The following is a 20827-nucleotide window of genomic DNA, read 5'->3' as shown; positions in this document are numbered from 1 at the left end:
ACTCACTGAAACGTATGAGAAAATCAAAGAGTCCATCAGCATATGCTCATAGATATATTTTCAGAACAGCAGGAATACTCTTGGTCATAAGATAAATTATATGCTTTATAATGATACAATTTTATTATTCATTAGCTCATTTTATTGTGCTCTGGTTTATCATCATAAGGATATTAATTTCTCATGACTTCTCTTGTTCACTTTATGGAAAGAAATTCTTTATTGAGAAACCAAATATCTTGAAATTAATAGTAGCAAAATAGATTTGAGAGGATCTCTTTAATGAACGTTTAGTGATATATCACTACATTTTGGTTGCTTTATTTTAAGATACAGAAAAATATTTTGGATGTTTAAAAAGTGAATGTGCAGTGGAGAGCTACAAACCGTGAGCCCCAGCATTGTATTGCCTATGTATTACCTATGTATTACCATTGTATTACCTATGTCTTGAATTAGGAAACTGATGGACATGCTCCAGATAATTTGTATGAAGAAGTTTTGGGGTAAAAATGAATATCACTTAACAAAAGTGCTTTTCCATGGTTCTTTTTTCTAATCAATGCTTATGGCACATTTGAAGTAGAAATAGGTCTTAAATATTGCATATAAATATGAGATACAGTTTCATTAAAGAAAGGACTGTGTCCCATTCAGTGCAGTATTCTCAGAGTCTGACATTCAGTCAATAATTGATTAATGAAGAAACAATCAACTGGACAGTATATACAGTAAATCAATAGTTATTTTTCTGATTTCTGCAAGTAGTAGGTGCATTCTGTGACTGAAGAATAGCCCAAATAGCTAGATGTTCTTATATATATGAGAGGAATTTGCTCTTATGATGGGCAAACATCATGATGCAGGAAAGTGATAATTTAGTTGAAGTGCACAAACATGTTGGCCTACAAAATACACAATGGTGATAAAAATATTAGAAACTAAGTTTTATTGGGTCTTCATACATTAAAGGATATTAAGAAAAATCATATAAACAAAGCAAGGGAGCATGCTTTTAATATCTAATAGGCACGCTCCAAATTATCTGATAATCTAGAGAATGTGCTGTTAAATTAACTGCTATTGATGAAAAGTCCAGACTCAGTTACATGTTAGCTTGCAGGAGTTTTTCGAACGCAGAAATAATTTCTTTCCTGGAGAAAAATAAATCCAACTATCATAGATTATTATCCCATAGGACATTAATCAGTGTTGAATCTTACCTAGATCTTGTACTAATAATGTTTCAAAATGCCTAGAAATGCCCAGATCCTCAAAATACTGTGAATCAGCCTTGCCATCTGATTGGTTTATCCATTAATTAGCAGGTTGAATAAAATCTTTGAGCCCAATTTAACTTATATTTGTAAATGAGTCATGCTGTTAACTTTTTGAAAATTGTTCTTACACTACTATTGTACTCTTCACCACCCCATGAAGTAGATGCTAAAATCATCCCCATGCACCGTTATTACTGTGAATAGTATGATAGCTACTACCATCACCCCTATAAGGAAACTGAGAATTACGGAGGTTAAGTGACTTATTCAAGGTCACACAGTCAGTAAGGATTACAGACTCTAATGCCACAAGCCTGTGCTCTTAACCACTACACTGTGACACCTGCCTAGAGGCTAGAAGAAAACTCACACTGAATAAACTGAAGCTAAAAGCCATGTCTCATGTGAGTCTGAAAAGCATTGTTAAAGGCAAAGTGAATTTATAAAAGTACTTCCTTCATTAAATGAATGTGATGATAGATACAATGAATAATATATAGAATGTGTAATATGCATAATACATATGTATACACATGTGCATGTAAATACATGCACAGAAATACTCTTTCTTGTAAGAAATGATCATCATAGTGCCTATTCTGCAATCGAAGTCATAATAGAGGCAAAAACCTTTGTGTCTTTCACCGAATCAAGCTAAACCTTTTTCAGATCACCCCAAGGTTCCACATTTGACATGATCGAGAATTCATATTATAGCAAAATAATGATGTCTGAAAGTTATATTTGAGATATTCAAAACTTGTATTAAAATCTTAGGAATAAAAAGCCTTTGGATGGTGGATGAATAGAGAAAATATTTGCAAGGTCTTGTTTTCCTTGTTTGCTGTGTTGTTTTTATCTTCAAACTGGCAAACTTCAGACTTGTACAACAGGGTTTAAGTGTCTTGAAATCACCATTTTCTTACCTGAAGGTTTTTCTTTAAGGTGTGAGAGTCTGAATCAACACCATCTTTTCTTTAGCTGTTAAGGAAAGGCCATGTATGAGAGATGTTTGCATCTTGTTTAGACTGAAGTTGCAAAGGGTAACACTTAGTTGTCTTCATCTGCATCGGTCTTTATCCTGGCTGCAAACTGCTTAGAAAATTGCCATCGTTTCTGCCGGTGGACTCTGCTTCCTTGAGAGTTGTTTTTTTGAATAAAACCAGATAGAGCAAACAGGCTTCTGCCTCTTTTAAGTGCCTAGAGTGTTCCCAAACTGGAACTAGGAAAAATAAAAATAAAAGCTTTACCTGTTTGCCTCTTAAAGCCATTTCCCAAATGTTGCCCCTGAGCCTACTATATCGAAACAACCTAATCTACCTGTTTAAAAAAGAAATGTATAGGGGCGCCTGGGTGGCACAGTGGTTAAGCCTCTGCCTTCGGCTGAGGGCGTGATCCCGGTATTATGGGATCGAGCCTCACATCAGGCTCCTCTGTTATGAGCCTGCTTCTTCCTCTCCCACTCCCCTGCTTGTGTTCCCTGTCTTGCTGGCTGTCTCTATCTCTGTCGAATAAATAAATAAAATCTTAAAAAAAAAAAAAAGAAAGAAATGTATATTTCTTGGCCTTGTTCCTGACCTAGTGGATCAGAACCTCCCAGCTGGAAACAGGGAGACAGTATTCCAATAATCAACACAGATAACCCTTGCACTCTATAAAGCACTTTTTAAAAAAGTCCTCTGTATATTTTTATGCAAGTTGGACATATACAGGGATTCTCAACTTTTTACTCTGAAAAAAGCATCTATTTACATTTTAAATAAGTAACTTAGGAATCAGAGTTCACATGCTAAATTCTGATTAACTTTAAAGGAAAGTTAAAGTAAAATTTAAATTAAATTAAATTAAAAAGGAAAGTTATTTTGTTCCATCTTCAAAATATATATAGATTGGGTACTTAACTCAGGAGGACATTTTGTTTTATGCATGGGAAGAAACTGCTTAATGAGATTAATACCCTAACTGTTGCAAATTAGCTGATAATGACGTTCATAATTCAGTGGTTTTATTTCTGGAACAAAGATAGTGGTTATAAAACCCAAAGTGGGAATCCTCTAACCAGTAAACTACATGTGATATGTGATTGAATTTCTAAATTGTAACTGTAAGATGTCTTGTGTGTGTGTGTGTGTATATCGATGTATACATATACACACACATACAAGGTATGCATAAGACTTATGTGTATATATGTACGTACATGTGCACACACATACACACACAATACACTGTTACTCTACCACATAACCAGATATGATGCTTTCCCAAGTTAAAGAATCTATCTGCCCAATTTATACAGTAATGCAGTATTTGGTATCTATCTCAAAAAGTTAGAAAGTCTATAGATCACACATAGAAAGCAATTAACAATGTGCTCGGCTATTTATTTTTCGATTTTCTGTGCTTCCTTCCAGGAGTGATTCAAGAAGTATTATTCCTATCATAAAAGACTAAATGTCATTTCCCAGTTCTTTTTTTTTTTTTTTTAGATTATTTATTTATTTATTTGACAGAGAGAGAGAGCCAGCGAGAGAGGGAACACAAGCAGGGGGAGTGGGAGAGGAAGAAGCAGGCTCCCAGCAGACGAGCCCAATGCGGGGCTCTATCCCAGAACCCTGGGATCACGCCCTGAGCCGAAAGCAGACGCTTAACAACTGTGCCACCCAGGCGCCCCTCATTTCCCAGTTCTTAAGTTGAACCAAATTCCTTCCTACCATGAGCTTCATCTATGACTGCATCATACGTTCTCCTAAAGAGATGTCAAATTAGAAGTAAATTGAACCATTAGTGGGATCCCTTTGACTCCTTGTGAATAAGTCTTTCCCAGAGCATTTGTTAACTAGTCTGTGCCCTCTGGGTATGCACCTTCTAAAACAAATGAGAAACATTCCTCAGGGCACTTTCAGACCTTTGCATTAGTTGTAGTGTGCCAGGGCAAAGAACCCAGGCTTGATAGTTTCATGGTCACAAGCACTCAATTTAAAGGAACACCTTCACTGCTTGTCCTAATTATTCTCCAGGATTCTACCCAGCAGAAAAGGAAGTATCTTTCATTCCCCTCACTATCAGCAGAGCAGTCAATATGTATTTTATTGTCTGCCAATGGATATTCTGCCCTTTGGTAGCATGGATTCCATATTAGTGGTTAGCTTCTTTTGGAAGACTTCATAGTTCTGTGCAATCAACTCACCGCTTTAGGAAGAAAGCAGTAATTCTGTCATTACCACAGAGAACTAAGGCTGTGAATTAACTCAATGTACTCATAAAAGTAGCATTAGCAAAAAGATTGTCTCTCCCACTGAGATGACTGTTTTTAATATGAAGAAGGCCATTTCTTCTTTTAGTTTTTGTTTTTTTGTGCTGAGTCACACAATGTGTCCTAGTAAATAATAATTTCTTAGAAGATTTTATCAGTTTTTCATATTAAGTCACACAACTTTCATTTGGAAAAAAAATTTGGTATCCACAAGTGGTTCTTTTTTTCTCCATAAAAACAAGTCATTTGTTTTGGATAAAGGAAATATTCAGTAAGTGTCAAATTAAGATGAAGCTACAGAATTCCTTAATGCTTTATTTTTTTAAAGAATTCCTTAATACTTTATATTTAGTAAGTTTTCAACTTAAGGACTATTATTTATTAGTATGTTAATATAGCCTATCAAATTATAACTCCAAATTGTATTTGTAATGCCCCCATCTCTGAGAAGCTGACAGGACTGTATAAAAGTAATTCACAATCCTTTTGCACTCCAGTATCTACTCATTCCTATCCTTAGTTCTATAATTATAAATTAATAGTGGTGACGTTTAACTTTGAATTATTAATATAGTATCATTACAACAAAATAATACTTTGTAGATTATAGGGAAATCATTTCATACAAGTCATATCAATGCATTAAATAGCACCTTTTTATTTTTTATTTTTTTTTTACTTCGTATAATTAACATAGAGTGTTATATTAGTTTCAGCGTACAATATAATGATTCAACAATTCTATACATTCCTCATCAAGAGAACTGTACTCTTAAACCCCTTTATCTATTTCACCCATCCCCCACCTGCCTCCCCTTTGGTAACCACGAGTTTGTTGTCTGTATTTAAGAGTCTGGGTTTTTTGGTATCTCTTTTTTTCTTTCTTTTTTGTTGGTTTGGATTTTTTTTTCCTTAAATTTCACATATGGGTGAAATCATATGGTATTTGTCTTTCTCTGACTGACTTATTTCACTTAGCATTATGCCCTCTAGTTCAGTGCATGCTGTCTCAAATGGTAAGATTTTATTCTTTTTTATGCCTGAGTAATATTCCAGTGTGTGTATATGTGTGTGTGTGTGTGTGTGTGTGTGTGTGTGTGTATACACATATACCACTTCTTTATTGGTCTAATGGTGGACACTTGCATTGCTTCCATATCTTAGCTGTTGTAAATAATGCTACAGTAAACATAGGGATGAATATATCTTTTTGAATTAGTGTTTTTGTTTTCTTTGGGTAATTACCCACTAGTGGAATTACTGGATCTTATGGTAGTTCTATTGTTAATTTTTTGTGGAACAACCATACTGTTTTCCACAGTAGCTACAATAATTTGCATTCCCACCAACAATGTATGAGGGTTCCTTTTTCTCTACATCCTCATCAACACTTGCTGTTTCTTGTATTTTTGATTTTAGCACTTTTTTTTAGTTGCAATATCAGCAATCCAATCAAACTATCTTCTGTTAATAAAGAATTTGTTAATAAAAAAGAATTTCACTGGGGCGCCTCAGTGGCTCAGTCGGTTAAGCATCAGCCTTCAGCTCGGGTCATGATCTCAGAGTCTTGGGATTGAGCCCCGACGGGGCTCCCTGCTCAGCAGGGAACCTGCTTCTCCCTCTCCCTCTGCTGCTCCCCCTGCTTGTGCTCTCTTGCTCTCTGCCTTTCAAATAAATAAATAGTCATAGCAACTCCAGGTTTATCATTTGCTAGCCTAGCAATACCAACAGAATAGAAAACCTCTTTTCCAAGAGTTCCAGCCAAAGTCCTGAGATTGACTATTATTGCAATTTTTTGATTAGCCAATTTGAGGCATGTTCGCAGTCTAGAAGCTAAGAGTACATGTCTAACCTTGCCTGAATCACAGGAGAAAAGAGTAAAGAGGAATACTTCCCTAAGAAAAATCAGGTGTTCTCCCTGGGAGTGAGGATAATGAATTCTCCATAGAGAAAAACAGGAAACATCCTCCATAATTCAGTAATAGAAATTAGATGAGAGATTCAAGGGAAGATACTTGGCTGGAGAGGGCATGGAAGCCCTGTACCCTTGTGCTGTGCATCTAGCTGGACGTTCCTGAGTTACATTCTCTGCAGTAAACCGGTGATCTAAAATATGGCTATACACACCTGTCTGCAGGAGAATTTCTTCATGATGAAAGGAGCAACCCAGACTCACAGTACGATGAACTCACTGAAAAATACATTAAAGATGTATAAAGATTGTGCCAGTTGAGATAACCATCAGTTTGTTAAAGAGGGAAATGGATCAGGGGTGCCTGGTTGGTGCAATTGGTTAAGCAGCTGCCTTTGGCTCTGGTCATGATCTCAGGGTCCTGGGATTGAGCCCCATGTCAAGCTCCCTGCTCCGTGGGGAGTCTGCTTCTCCCTCTCCCACTGCTGCTCCCCTTGCTTGTGCTCTCTTGCTCATGCTCTCTCTTTCTCTCTCAAATAAATAATTAAAATCTTCAAAAAAATTTTTTTTGAAAAGAGGGAAATGGATCAGACAGTGGCTGCCAATGCTCAGAAGAATGAATTCTTGATTGATGGATTTCCAAGAAATCAAGACAACCTTCAAGGTTGGAACAAGACCTGGATGGAAAGGCAGATTTATCTTCCATTCTGTTTTTTTTACTGTAATAATGAGACTTGTATTGAATTATGTTTTAAGAGGGGAAAGAGTAGTACAGGAGTGATGACAACAGAAAGGACTTGGAAAAGAGAATTCAAATGTATCTTCAGTCAGGATACCCAATTATTGGCTTATGTGAGGAAATGGGGAAAGTCAAGAAAATAGCTGCCTCTAAATCTGTCAGTAATGTTTTTGATGAAGTTGTAAAGATTTTCTACAAAGGTAAACTCTAAACTTGAAAGCATCCTTGAAATCATGCTTGAATATTGCTTTGATAGCTGCCATTACAACCCCTTTTTAAGGCATTTTAACCTTTCAAAATTACACTTCAGTTAATGGCTGAAAAGTATATAGTAAGGCAAATTAAAATTTTTATCTTCAGTTTTATTTATTTTTTCTTGGTCACAGGAGTAGACAGTGAATTCGGGTCTAACTTCATCTTAGCTGTGGTGCACACAAAACAAAGATATCAGCTAGTTCTTTGTTTTTACTCAAAAAACATATCCTTTTATAGTTTGTGCTTTCTGTGAGCAAAACTTTTTAGTATGTGTGTAAATCCCTTTAGTAATTACAGCACATTAGGATTAGGGATTCCCCCTTCCTCATTTTCTTGCAGGTTTTAAGTTTTCAACCTGTTAAGTGAATTTGTGGACCAAATACCAAAGGAACATTTTGTGTAGTTAGTTCTTGAAAAATGTATTTGGCAAACTCGTAAAGTGAATTACTAGAAGTGTTTTAATATTGGGGCTTCTGGATGGCTCAGTCGGTTAAGTGACTGCCTTCAGCTCAGGTCATGGTCTCAGGGTCCTGGGATCAAGCTCTCACTGAGACCCACATAGGGCTCGCTACTCAGTTCCTCGGGTTCCCTGCTCAGTGGGGGAGTCTGCTTCTCTCTCTGCCCCTCCTGCTGCTTGTGCTCTCACTTTCTCCCAAATCAATCAATCAATCGATCTTAAAAAAAAAAAAAGGTAAGTTTTAATATTTATCAGATAATTGACCATTTCCTATAACAAGGTGAGAAAACTTAGTCTTTGTTTTATTACAATTTATACAAAGTTGTGTGACAGAACATCTTCATTGCTCCCAGGGATTGGGATACAGTCACTGGTGGTTCAGAGCCTGGGAGAATTGTCAGCTTTATTCTGACTTAAATCTGAGGGTAAGAGGCAAGAATCACATCTAATGACATGTGTTCCTGTGCTCTTTTGCATAGTGTTACTAATCATTAAACTGATCTTAACAAAATTCCAAACTGGAATCTTGTAATGCATGTACCGGGTTTATGGTAAAATGATTTGGTTAGCATTTTAGTAACACTTCATTTAGAGGTGTTTTTTTTTTTTTCTAGACTAATTGTAGGGTTGGTATGAAATAAAGAAATCTAATGGTTAAATTTCCCATCTGTGTTTCTTGAATACTTTTTTTTTCCAGTAACTTGTTCAAGGATATTTAAAAATCATTGCACTTTGGTCAGAAAAATAATAAATATATCTTTTAAGTGTTAAAAAAAGATGAATCTTAAAGACTTCAAATGCATCTTGTTAATTTATTATTAGATTATTTTGAAAGTATATTATATATTGGCTAACAATTTTCTAAATTCTTGCCTCATACTCTCTTTTGTAAATACGACATATTTTTTAAATAAATGGTACTTAACTTATTTCACTGGATTAAGTTACATTGAATGTGTTCACCTCCTCGCTTGAGTTAAGGCAGATACAATGTTGTTATTAAAGTGTTATAGTTGAAGTATCTTTTTACCTTTTATCAAAAACCAGTGCGCCATATTTCTATTTACTTGATATTTTTCTAGAATTTATTTTATCTGTGGGAATACTATCTGGAAATAACAACTGTGATTCTTGAACAATTTCTTTCAGCAAGCAAAGCTATTTATTTTGAGATCTCTGGAAAGAAACCAGACTGAAGCCTCCAAGAAGGCCCACTCAAAAAGAATCTTAGAGATATAATAATTCCTAATAGGAACTGACCCATGAGGGAGGAGAGATGTTAAGGGTGAGTTAGCTGGGGATGGAGGAAGCCACTACTAATCAAAACACCAACCCTATAATTTTCTATCTCCTTTCAATGGAAGAGGGACCCATTAAGAGCCAGGATAAATATTTTCCCTTTCTCCTGTATTCAATACCTTCCCACCACTTCAGACACCCAAAGTGTCTCTCTCTCAAGTTCTCTATCCCCCATGTCTCTCTATCTTCAATCTCTCTCCATGATCCTTTGTCTTCTATGCATACGATTTCCCTCACTCTGGGGCGCCTGGGTGGCTGAGTCGGTTAAACATCTGTCTTTAGCTCAGGTCATGATCCCAGGGTCCTGGGATTGAGTCCTGCATTGGGCTCCTTGCTCAGTGGGGAGCCTGCTTCTCCCTCTGCCCCCCAACACCCGCACCGCTCCTGTGCACTCTTTCTCTCTCTCTGACAAATAAATAAAATCTTTAAAAAAACATCTCCCTCATTCTGGGTCGATGGTATATTTGTTTCTAACTATTGCCCATCTCTCTCCTTTCCTTGGCATCCGTAATCCTGAGACTGATTTCATGTGATGTTTTTCACTTTTTCATCTCTTATTTATTCCTCAACTATTTTTACCATTAAACTCAAACTGCTTTTATCACAATTGCCGTGGCCAAGCATCTGCCTTAGAGCGTCAGATGCTCGGATCTTCATACTGTTTGAACTCAGCAGGTGTTTGGCTCTTTAGGTTGACTACTCACTTATTCTTGAATCCTTTCACCTTTTACCCCCCCATAAACAAGGATTTAACTCTCCTTCTGACTCCATTCTTTTTTTTTTCCATTTACCACACAATTCACTTCAAAGTGACTTTTTCCCTATCCCTTTCTTAAAACCAATGAAATCACCAAGCTAGCAAATCACACAGCCGGAAGTTGAACACAGTTCTGCCGGTCCCAAACCCATACTGTTTCTATTATATTACTCTGTAGAAAGTGTAATGTCACATTCATCATTTTAAATTCTTGGTCTATATAGGAAGTTTAATACAGACGATAAATTGCCATAGCCCTTTTTATTGATACCAAGGACATTTTTAGAAGTCCATGCATAAAAACCCAGTAAAAATCCATAAAACTACTATAATCTTTTCTCCCTTCTCACTCTGAGACTTCCTACACAATTTTGGCTGGTACATTTATTAGAATCCATTTTCTTGAGTTCTGATTCTTGCCTTTACATTTTGAAAGTTTTAATTTGTTACTAAAATATAATATGCAGGGGAGGCAATTGAACACAAAAGACATTTTTTTATTATATGAAAGACAGACTTCAAGGCTTCAAATTTGGGTTTATTTGGTATCTCTAATATATGACAGGATATTATAAAACCTATCTTAAAAATGAAATTCATAGGTAAGTTTCAAGTGATTAAAATACCTTGATTCTTTGCTAATAATCACGGTCCTTAAAAATTAATTTGAAATAATAGAGTCACAAGAAGTTGCCAAATAGAACAAAGGGGGTCCCAGGTACCCTTTACCCTGTAAATCTGATAGTTACATTTTACATACTGAAATACATTATCAAGATCAGGAAACTAGTTTTGGTAAAATGCACTCACATGTTTCTGTGCCATTTTATCAAATGTGTAGATTTGTGTAACCACCACCACAAACAGGGTATAGAACTGTTCCACACCACAGAGCTCCCCCGTCATACTACCCCCCGCTCTCCCACAACTCCTGGCTACTGATCACCACTAGTATGTTTTCCATCTCTACAATTTTGTCATTTTGAAAAGGTTGTACAAATGGACTCATGTAGTATGTGAAATTTTAAGATTGGCTTTATTCACTCAACATAATGCCTTGAGATCCATTCAAATTAGTGTATGTCCATCAGTTATTCCTTTTGATTGCTGTGATTGCTTTTCGGTACTTTGTAGTTGAAGCGTTTTAGATTTAAATTGTTGCCACATCACTCAATAGTGGACTGAAATGAAAACAAATGAACTATACACACACATTATAGAAATAATATATAAGAAAAGGAACAGGGGAGCCTCAGTGGCTCAGTCACTTAAGCGTCTGCCTTCGGCTCAGGGCATGATCCCAGGGTCTTGGGATGGAGCCCCACATCAGGCTCCCTGCTCAGCAGGGAGTCTGCTTCTGCCTCTGCCTCTGCGGCTCCCCCTACTTGTGTGCTTTCTCTCTCTTTCTCAAATAAATAAATAAAATCTTAAAAAAAAAAAAGGGAAACAGAATTGGGACAACTCCACATTTTCAAATCCAAGAGTCTCTTCAGTGGGAAATTCTAGAAAAGACCTAACCTATGTCTAAAGTACAGTGGGTGACCTGCTGCATGCTAAAATCTGAGTGGGTCTGAAAGCTTCCTTCCAAAAAAAATAAAATAAATAAATAAATAAATAATAGAATACTTCTCTAGGTTTGCCTTAGTCCCTGAAATCCCCATCATTTATCAATCCTTTTGATTATAACTGGCAATGAAAACTCTTCTTCACTTATAATTGCATTTTTTGAAAGGACAGAGATGAACTAAAATATTAATCCATTATCCCATTAATTGTTAAATCAAATATATGAGAATACAGGGGGAGCTGAGAACTCAGGTGAGTAGAACCACTAGTTTAAAGAAAATGCATTTTTTCTATATTATTTGGAATTTTAGACTTCTATGGAATTCAATAACCCAAAAAACTAAAATGAAATAAATTTCATGTTTTGAAGATTCCCGAGAACTGCCGCTTATACCTTATTTCTGGTCACTTTTTTTTTCTTCTCTTAAAATTTAAAAGTTGATTAGATTATAAAAGTATCTCTTCATTACCACTAACATAACATTGTATACTCACTCTTCTGGAAGTCGAAGAATATTTTAATATTAACAACTCAAAAAATCCAAAACAATAACTTTTATAAAGAGACCCAATACATTGAAATGAGTTACAAAATATTATTTGAGCTGTAACAGAATTTCAAATATCTAGGATTTTGTATCAGTAAAATAGTCTCCTAGAAAACAAACTCTAAAATAATGGCAACCTCTATGTTATTAAACTCAGAGAAATTGTAATGAAATATTACTGCACATGTGATGGCTCTAAAATTTTTGTACCAAACAGTACCCACATTCTTTCTGGAGGAAGAACAAGAGGCTAGAAATCTCTACAGATTACGAATCAGAAAACTTTGGAAGACTTACACCTTATAAAACAAATTTGTGGCACTTAGTCTGTAGTGTATCGGGATATCTGCCTAAGGAAGAAATGTATTTCCCTCCACCAGAGACCATAGTCAAGTAATTTTTAAAATCTGAAATATTCCTCTAGGAACCATACAACAACAGGCACACATTCAACTACAGGATTGAAAGGACATGCTGTCCAGATGCTGTAGTTGGGTCTTAGTAAACCTGAGTGTCATGATCAAGGTTTCCAAGTTCAGACAAGTTTTCATGACCCTTTAGCTCTGAAGCATGGCTGGCAAACTCCATTATTCAGGCAGATCTGTGTAACTGAAGCCCCTGAGATTGTATTCCCACCTGTGTATCTGGAATGATGCCAGAAGTTTCCTGCAAGTAGTGATAACTTATATTCACTCAAGAACAATCTCAGAAATAAAAATATTGATAAAAGCAAAAGCGAAGATAACTTGTAAAACCTTTTTAAGTTAGTCGTATCAATAATACAAGCTAAAATTATTTTAACTTCTTGAGGTAACCTGCCTATGTAACTCATTGATATGTTTAGCTGGATTCTGTTTATGATGTTATTTCTTGAATATTTTCTATTTTCATCCTAAAATAGTAAATGTGAACTGTGTTCTTCCTGTGTGTACTTGATAGTTCTGTTTGATGTTGACATTGTGTCCTTTGAAGTACCTTGTGACCAAACGCAATACATTTATCGATATCACATAAACTTACTGCTGCCCCTTCACTATCTGACTTTCTTTCTCAAACAAAGGCAAGGCCTGGCATAAGTTCTATTTACAAAAGAAAGAGAAAAAGAAAAAAAAATCTATTTCCATGCATTCTTTGAGTTCTCATTATCTGATTTAAGTGAATATATTTGTCAGATGATTTGGACATTTTATATATTTCCCATCTTTTAAGTCCTAATTTCTTATTTAGAGATGGAATTATGCTCTTCTCTGAAAAGATTATTTTGGCATTTTCACTCAGAAACTCATCCACTGCATTATGAACTCCTTCCGAGCATGGGTTTTATTCATCATCATATCCCTAGTACGTAGCACACAACAGGCAGCCAGTTCTTTTGACTTTTTAAAAAAGATCTTATTTATTTACTTGTCAGAGAGAGAGAGCATGAGCAGGCGGGGAGTAGCAGGCAGAGGGAGAAACAGGCTCCCCACTGAGCAAAGAGCCCCATGCGGGACTCGATCCCAGAACCCTGGGATCATGACCTGAGCTGAAGGCAGATGCTTAAACGACCGAGCCAGCCAGGCTCCCCTTTTGACAGTGGTTAATAGAGTACTCACTGTGTGCCTGCAGTCTTCTAGGTGCTAGAGGTAAGCGGTAACTCAAAGTCCCCACTCTTGTGAGGTTTGACATTCCAGTGGGGGAGGAGACAGACCGTAAATATAATCAAATAAACACACAGTGAGTTACATAAAGGTGGGATGAAGACAAAGCAGGAGAAGCGAGAGAAAATGCCAACTTTATAATTTATAATTTAATAAATGAGAAAAATAGGCTCATGAAGGGTCAAGTGAGTTTTCCAAATCACCCAGCTAGGTAGTAACATAGTCAGCATTCCTATTTGGGTTTTTTTTAATTATAAATCCGACTTTATTGTCATGACTGAATGCTGTCTTTCAACGTTTGACTGGAAGGAAGACACTATTCCATAATATTTACAGACTCCTCCTGAGCATGAAGTTTGAATGAAAATCTTCCTGGCTAAAGACAACTTCTTCACGGATAAGAATGTAATTGTATCTTAATTGCATAAGATAATTTATAACTGTTGAAATAGAAATTCCAAGTTTTTCACACTGGGGTTTAATTTTTTAAGAGTCTTATGGGAATTTTCTAGCAGACAGTGAAATGTCATTTTGTGGCTAATTACCCTGTTAATTTGCTTAATTGAAAGTAAAATAATCACATGGTCATTGTATTCAAAAATGTCCATTTTTCCAGGTAAGTGCATTATTCTTTTTTAAATTAATTATTTCTTTGAGAGAGAGAGCAAGGGGGAAGGGCAGAGGGAGAGAGAAAATCTCAAGCAGACTCCTTCCTGAACGCGGAACCCAATGTGGGGCTCGACCTCACCACTTGAGATCATGACCCTGAGATCATGACCTGAGCCAAAATCAAGAGTTGGACACTTAACTGAGTCACCCAGGTGCACCAAGGGTATTATTCTTTTTTAAGGTATGTAGCACACACACACAAACATCCAAATCCAAAACGGGGGAAATAAAACTGAATATAAAATTCATTAAATAACATATACAAATTATTATTTATCATGAAAAATGTACAACTTCACTCAAAAGAAATATAAATTAAAAGATTAATGAAATGCTTTTGGGGGATTTAGGCTTTTAAATTAACAAAGATTTGTAAATAGTAATAATGATGATTTGATGGAGGCACTTTCATTGTATACTTTTGGCAGGAAGATTAATTGGCACAAATTTGCTATAGTTCTACTTGACAGTAAGTATCAAGTACCTAAACATCAAGTTCCTAGAGCTTGCACTGAAGAATTCCACTTCCAGAAGTTTATTCTTAGGAAAAAGTCATATGAAATCAAAGATGTTTCATATCTTATTGCAATGTGTTGAGTCCTTTTTTGTTTTGGGGTTTTGAATGGTAAATATTCAAAGATTCCTTGTTTTCAAGAAGAGTAACCTGAATGGGAGTAGAGATTCTTTCTCAATCCTTCAACATCTAATCTTAGGAGAAGAGGGGGAGAAAAAGTGACCAGGAATGAGGCATGAGCAGAAGTTCTTGGGAAATCTTCAAGAAATAAAATTTGTTTGGGGCACCTGGGTGGTGCAGTTGGTTAAGCGTGGGCTCAGGTCATGATCTCAGGGTCATGGGATCGAGCCCCATGTCAGGCTCTGTGCTCAGTGGAGAGTCTGCTTGAGATTGTCTGCCTCTGCCCCTCCCCCTAAAATAAATAAATAAAGTCTTTTAAAAAAGAAATAAAATTTGTTTTATTTTAGTGTTTTAAGTTATTAAGCTTCATAGAAGCTTGGAATTTCAAGTAATATTTATAGAAGACTTTTTTAAAAGCAGATATTAGGTACAAGGAGATGCTTAGAATTACAAAAACAAATAATCTGAATGTTTAAAAATGAGAAAATGATTTAACAAATCAATAAATTATGATACATTCATCAATTAAATGTCAATATGAGAAATATTTCCAAAGATTAATGATACAAAACACAGTATTTTATTAAGCAAAAAGTATAAAGAAAAATATATACACCCTGAAAATGCAAAATGGCGTATACAAATTTTTTATACAAAGAACTGAAAAAATACTAGAAAAATTTAACAAAAAATGATGCTAGGTATTTCTGTGTCCTGGAATTAAGTGATCTTTATTTTCTTATCATAGTTTTCTTTTTTTTTTAAAGATTTTATTTATTTATTTGATATAGAGAGAGAGCACAAGCATGGGGAGCAGCAAGCAGAGGGAGAGGCAGAAGCAGGCTCCTCGCTGAGCGGGTAGACCAACACAGGGCTCAATCCCAGAACTGTGGGATCATGACCCAGGCCAAAGGCAGATGCTTAACTGACTGAGGCACCCAGGTACCCCTCATCATTTTCTATTTACATAAATTTTCTATACTGGTCTATAATATGTACATACTACTTTTCTAAAATTTATCTTCATTTGATTGTTTTGTAGTAAGTGAAGCAGAATAGCTATGTTAAAATGCAGAATTAACCATTTCTACCTGCCTTCCAACATCTCACCTCTGCTGTCATCCCAGCAAAGTAAGAACATTAACAAGCCTGGGATCTTTCTACCTTTTTCTCATGGTTTATATAAAGATACTTTTTATTTTTTTATTTTGTTTTTTTTTTTTTTAACATTTTATTTATTTATTTGACAGAGATAGAGACAGCCAGCTAGAGAGGGAACACAAGCAGGGGGAGTGGGAGAGAAAGAAGCAGGCTCATAGCGGAAGAGCCTGATGTGGGGCTCGATCCCATAACGCCGGGATCACGCCCTGAGCCGAAGGCAGACGCTTAACCACTGTGCCACCCAGGCGCCCCAAGATACTTTTTAAATACTTGTTTCTATTTTCTTTTACCAAAACAAAATTCCATTATGCCCATTATTTTGCAGTTCTCTTTTTTCACATAACAGAATATCATGATCATCTGACAAGCAGATAGATCTAATTCCATATTTTTATTTGAATTTCTTCATGCATGCATGTGTCATTTACACAGATATGATTTTTACCGAAGTGAAATGTCATGTGGATTTATTATTACCATCTTTTTTAACATTCTCTCACTCAGGTCTGTAAGCCTACAAGTATTCCATTCCCACTCCCAGATAGTAATCAATCAAAATCTACTTGTATAATTACCCACATTTACAAGGGGTTTTGTTTGCTTTTTAAAAATACAATAGTGTATACACTTATTTGCCTCTTAATTTTATTGCTTAATATTTCATGGGGATCTTCAAGTCAACTATGCTAACTCACTCTTTTTAATGACAGTCTAATATTCCATGTTGCTGCTGTGCCATAATTAATCCAATTATTCCTCTATGGTGTTACTTTTACAATGATACAGTAAACATCCCTGAACATCGAGCCTAATGAATTGATGCTTCAGTTGCTCGGGGATAGATTTACAGGAGCGGCGTTGCCAGATCTAAGGATATGTATCTTTCAAATTGAAATAGATAGTGCTAGATTCCTCTCCTCCCTACAAACACAAAAAATTTACAGATCTATATAACAATGTACACTATGTACATTGCTACAAACAAGAGTTGAGACTATATTTTTCTCAATATCCTCACTAGCAATAAATATTTTTGCCAGTCTGATACATATGAAGTAGTATTTGATGGTTACTTTCAAGCTCATTACCCCGATCAGCAATGAGTTTCATCAAATCATTTATATTAATTGACCTTTGGATTTTCTCTAGTGTGAACTGATTTTACATATTTTTTCCAGTCCAAGTTTTGATTACATTTTTGTCTTCTTGTCAATTTAGCAATTTTTTATTGACTTTTAGCCTTTAACCTACCATTCTTACTATAAATTTTGTAGCAAAAAGTCTCTTTCTATTGTTTTAATAGTGCATGCACTTCTGTTTTTGTTTAAGAAGTTTTTTCCATACTTGACTTTTGCATGTAGCCTCCAAGGTTTACTTCTAAAACTGCTCTTCCTTAATACATCTGAAATTTATTTTGCATATGATGTAAACTGGGGCTTCAACTTAGTTTCACCCTGAAATAATACCCAGATATGTTTATTAAATAAACCACATTTCCCCCACTGATACTGCCTATGTCATACATTAAATTTTCATATATTCTGCAATTTGTAGAATTTGATTCTGCTACATCAATCTCTTTTTATCTGTATACCACAACTATATGATCTCTTTTTTTAATATAGACTATTTGCTAAAGCAAATTCCACCTTGGTAATCTTTTTTATTTTCACTTGGCTGTTCTTAGACAGCTGTTCTTCCTTGAGAAATTTGTCTTAGGTGTTTTCAACCTTAGGTGTTTTAAACTAAGATCCATTGTGATTCTAATTACAATTTCCTTCCCAAATATCTTGGCATTTCGTTGCTCATATCTTTATGTCCTTTCATAAAGTTTTATACTTTTTCCATAATCTGACATAGTTTAAATAATATTTTAATGCCCGCCTTTTAAAAACTAGTAAAATTTACCTGTGAATCCATCTTGATGCCTTTTTAATATCTTCATATTTATTTTTATAGTAATTGATCCATTTAAGTTTGTCCCTTCTTATGTTAATCTTAATGATTTGTTTTTCTGGGAGAAGATTTTCTCTAGGATTTAAACTCCACTTCCAGAATGATGTGTCTAATTGTTCCCTAATGATTCTCAACAGTTCAGAGGGTGAAAGTTCTGCAGTGGCTTTTTCTCCAGCTAGTCTGACTGGCAGAGGCAGAAAAGATCATTTACTTCAACATTGAGAATGGAGGGAAAAGTGGGATGCATTTAGCTGCCACCTTTCCAGAATCCTCTTTCTCCATCCATTGTGTTACCTCTAATCAGAATAAAGTAATATATTAAAATTAGGTATGGAGGGCAGGGAGCATATGTAAAGTCTCTGTATTTCCTGCTCAGTTTTGTTGTGAATCTAATACCACTCTAAAAAATAAAGGCAATTTTTTAAAAAATGAAATGTGTAGAAGTAAACATATTTGGACATGATTTAAAAGTTTGAAGTATCCAAAGGGACAGTCTGTACTTGTCTCATATGGCGTATATTTGACATTTATACCCCTGTTCTTTTGGGGCATACACAAAACGAAACTGGTTTCTGCAAAGAATTTCTTCCAACATCACTGAGGAAGATAAACCTCCAATCAGTTGTTAACATATAGTTATCAAACCAAAAAAGGTTAGGGATGCCTGGGTGGCTCAGTTAGTTAAGCATTTGCCTTCGGCTCAGGTCATGATCCCAGGGGATCCTGGGCTCCCTGCTCGGCGGGGAGTCTGCTTCTTCCTCTGCCCTCACCCCACTGGTGCTCTCTCTCTCTCTCAAATAAATAAAAGTCTTTAACCCAAAAAGATTAAAAAAAAAAAATCACCTTGCAGAATATGCAACTAACCCATTTTCTCCAAAGTTTGTGCCAATGTAAATGTCCATTTGGACAAATGGAATGTCATGGAAACTAGTGCAGCCTGCATCATATCTCTAAGAATGGAATAAAAGTCTTATAACTGCTATTGTAAACTTCAATCTGTATGTCTTCACATTAAGTTTTACCCTCTGAGAATCTCAGAACACAGTCTCTGGGACGTTAGTAAAACTGATACACATCAGCTTCTATTGATTCTGTTGCAGTTTACAGCCTGTGCTAGTTACCCTTTTATTTCTCCAGACTTGTTAGTGTTTTCTATGTTTTGCTCTCTGCCTTTATGATGTTGCTCTGCCTAGGACTATTTGGTGAAACAAGAAATTATTTTATTATGTTCATGTTTGCTGCTTGAAGAATACAATGAGACAGAATGGAGACGAGCAGGAGAGAATTGTCTCTGAATATTCAGAAATACAACTTGCCAAATATTTTTATATTGCACCAAATTATGATATTTTCCAATAAACAGAAAATTCTAGACACACTTGTCTAGTTCTGGTAGAGAATACATATTACTACATCATCATAACTTATATTCCATATGCACACTGTAATGAATAGGAAGAATATCAAATGCATAATCCACCTTTTAAAAATTAATTTAATTAATTAATCCTTTATCTAAAGCCAGCCATACAGATTTATAACACATGACAAATACCTTCCAAAAGGATGAAGGATTGTAGGAATGTTTGTTCATTCATAAATAGACCCAAAATAGGAAAAAAAGATAACTAATTTTGAAGAAGGTATTTTAATATGTCTTTCAAATGTCCATGATCTTCATTCCATTCAGAAGAAGGAGGAATCTCTTAAAGCCTTCCAAAATTATTCTTTAATAAAGCAAGATATCTCGGATTCTGGACTTCAGAGTCATGCAAATTTGGCTACATATCTTGACTCTGTCAGTGGCTCTGAAACTTGTCAGTTTCCCACCCTCCATTCCATTATCACTGGAATAGCATTCCTTAAGGTTCTGTCCCAGGTACTTTTCTTTCCCCCTCGGTATACTCTTGCTTTATTTGTCAGTGACTTCCAGATATGTTTTTCAAGACCAAGCCTGTTCCCTGATTTTCAAATCCATATATCTAATGGCAACTCAGTATCCTTACTTGAATGACTCAAAGACTTTTCAAACTCAATATATCCAACAGAACTCGTAATATTTTTTTCTCAAACATCTCCTGGAACATTGCCCTTCACGATGAATCGCCCCATGTTCCCTGTATTTGATGCCAGAATTTTCAAACTACTATTGGATTCCAAATGCCCCATGCCCAATCAAGTCCATGCCGACCCTAAATATTTCTTGAATGTAGCACAGTCTCTCAATCTTCATTTCTATCATTCTTCCCTGGTCTACCACAATGGCCTATTAATTGCCCACACTACCTCCTTTCCAATCCATTTAAACTCTTGCAACCAGAGGAATACTTAAAATGTGAACATTTTTGAGTCGCACACTAGTTTAAAATCCTTCGCTCATTTTCCATTGTTTTTAAGATGAGATCCAGGGACCTCTCTGTGCCTACCTCTTCAGCCTCACCCAGACAATTTTTCCCTTCTTTTGGTCATTCTGAACTGGTTTCAGTTTGTGAAATACTCTAAACTTGGCTTTATCTCTAGACCTGCCTCCATGGCATAGCATTTGCTCAAGAAAGGGTTTCCCCCCCACCAGCTTCCCTCGCTTCATCGGTCTCACTTACTCCATTCTAGGTCTCATCTAGGACATGGTAGCGTCAGAGCATTCTTCCTGACCTCCTGGGCCGTGTGCTGGTCTCAGTTTTACAGGCCAGTAGCACTC

At 35.8% G+C, this 20827-nt stretch overlaps 1 protein-coding gene and 1 pseudogene across 1 annotated transcript in view; both read left to right on the top strand.

The window, feature by feature from the left end:
- HTR1F (5-hydroxytryptamine receptor 1F) overlaps window positions 1-20827 on the top strand; it is a 127602-nt gene that overhangs the window by 7741 nt on the left and 99034 nt on the right. The gene's annotated exons all lie outside the window — the stretch shown is intronic.
- Window positions 7027-7564, top strand: LOC148110263 (UMP-CMP kinase pseudogene; annotated as a pseudogene).

Source organism: Ursus americanus, chromosome 4 (genome assembly GCF_024610735.1).
Source record: "Ursus americanus isolate L20-20 chromosome 4, mUrsAme1.1.p, whole genome shotgun sequence".
Classification (NCBI taxonomy): Eukaryota; Metazoa; Chordata; class Mammalia; order Carnivora; family Ursidae; genus Ursus; species Ursus americanus.
The sequence above is the reverse complement of the archived record's forward strand: the minus strand, read 5'-3'. Positions and strand labels throughout refer to the sequence as shown.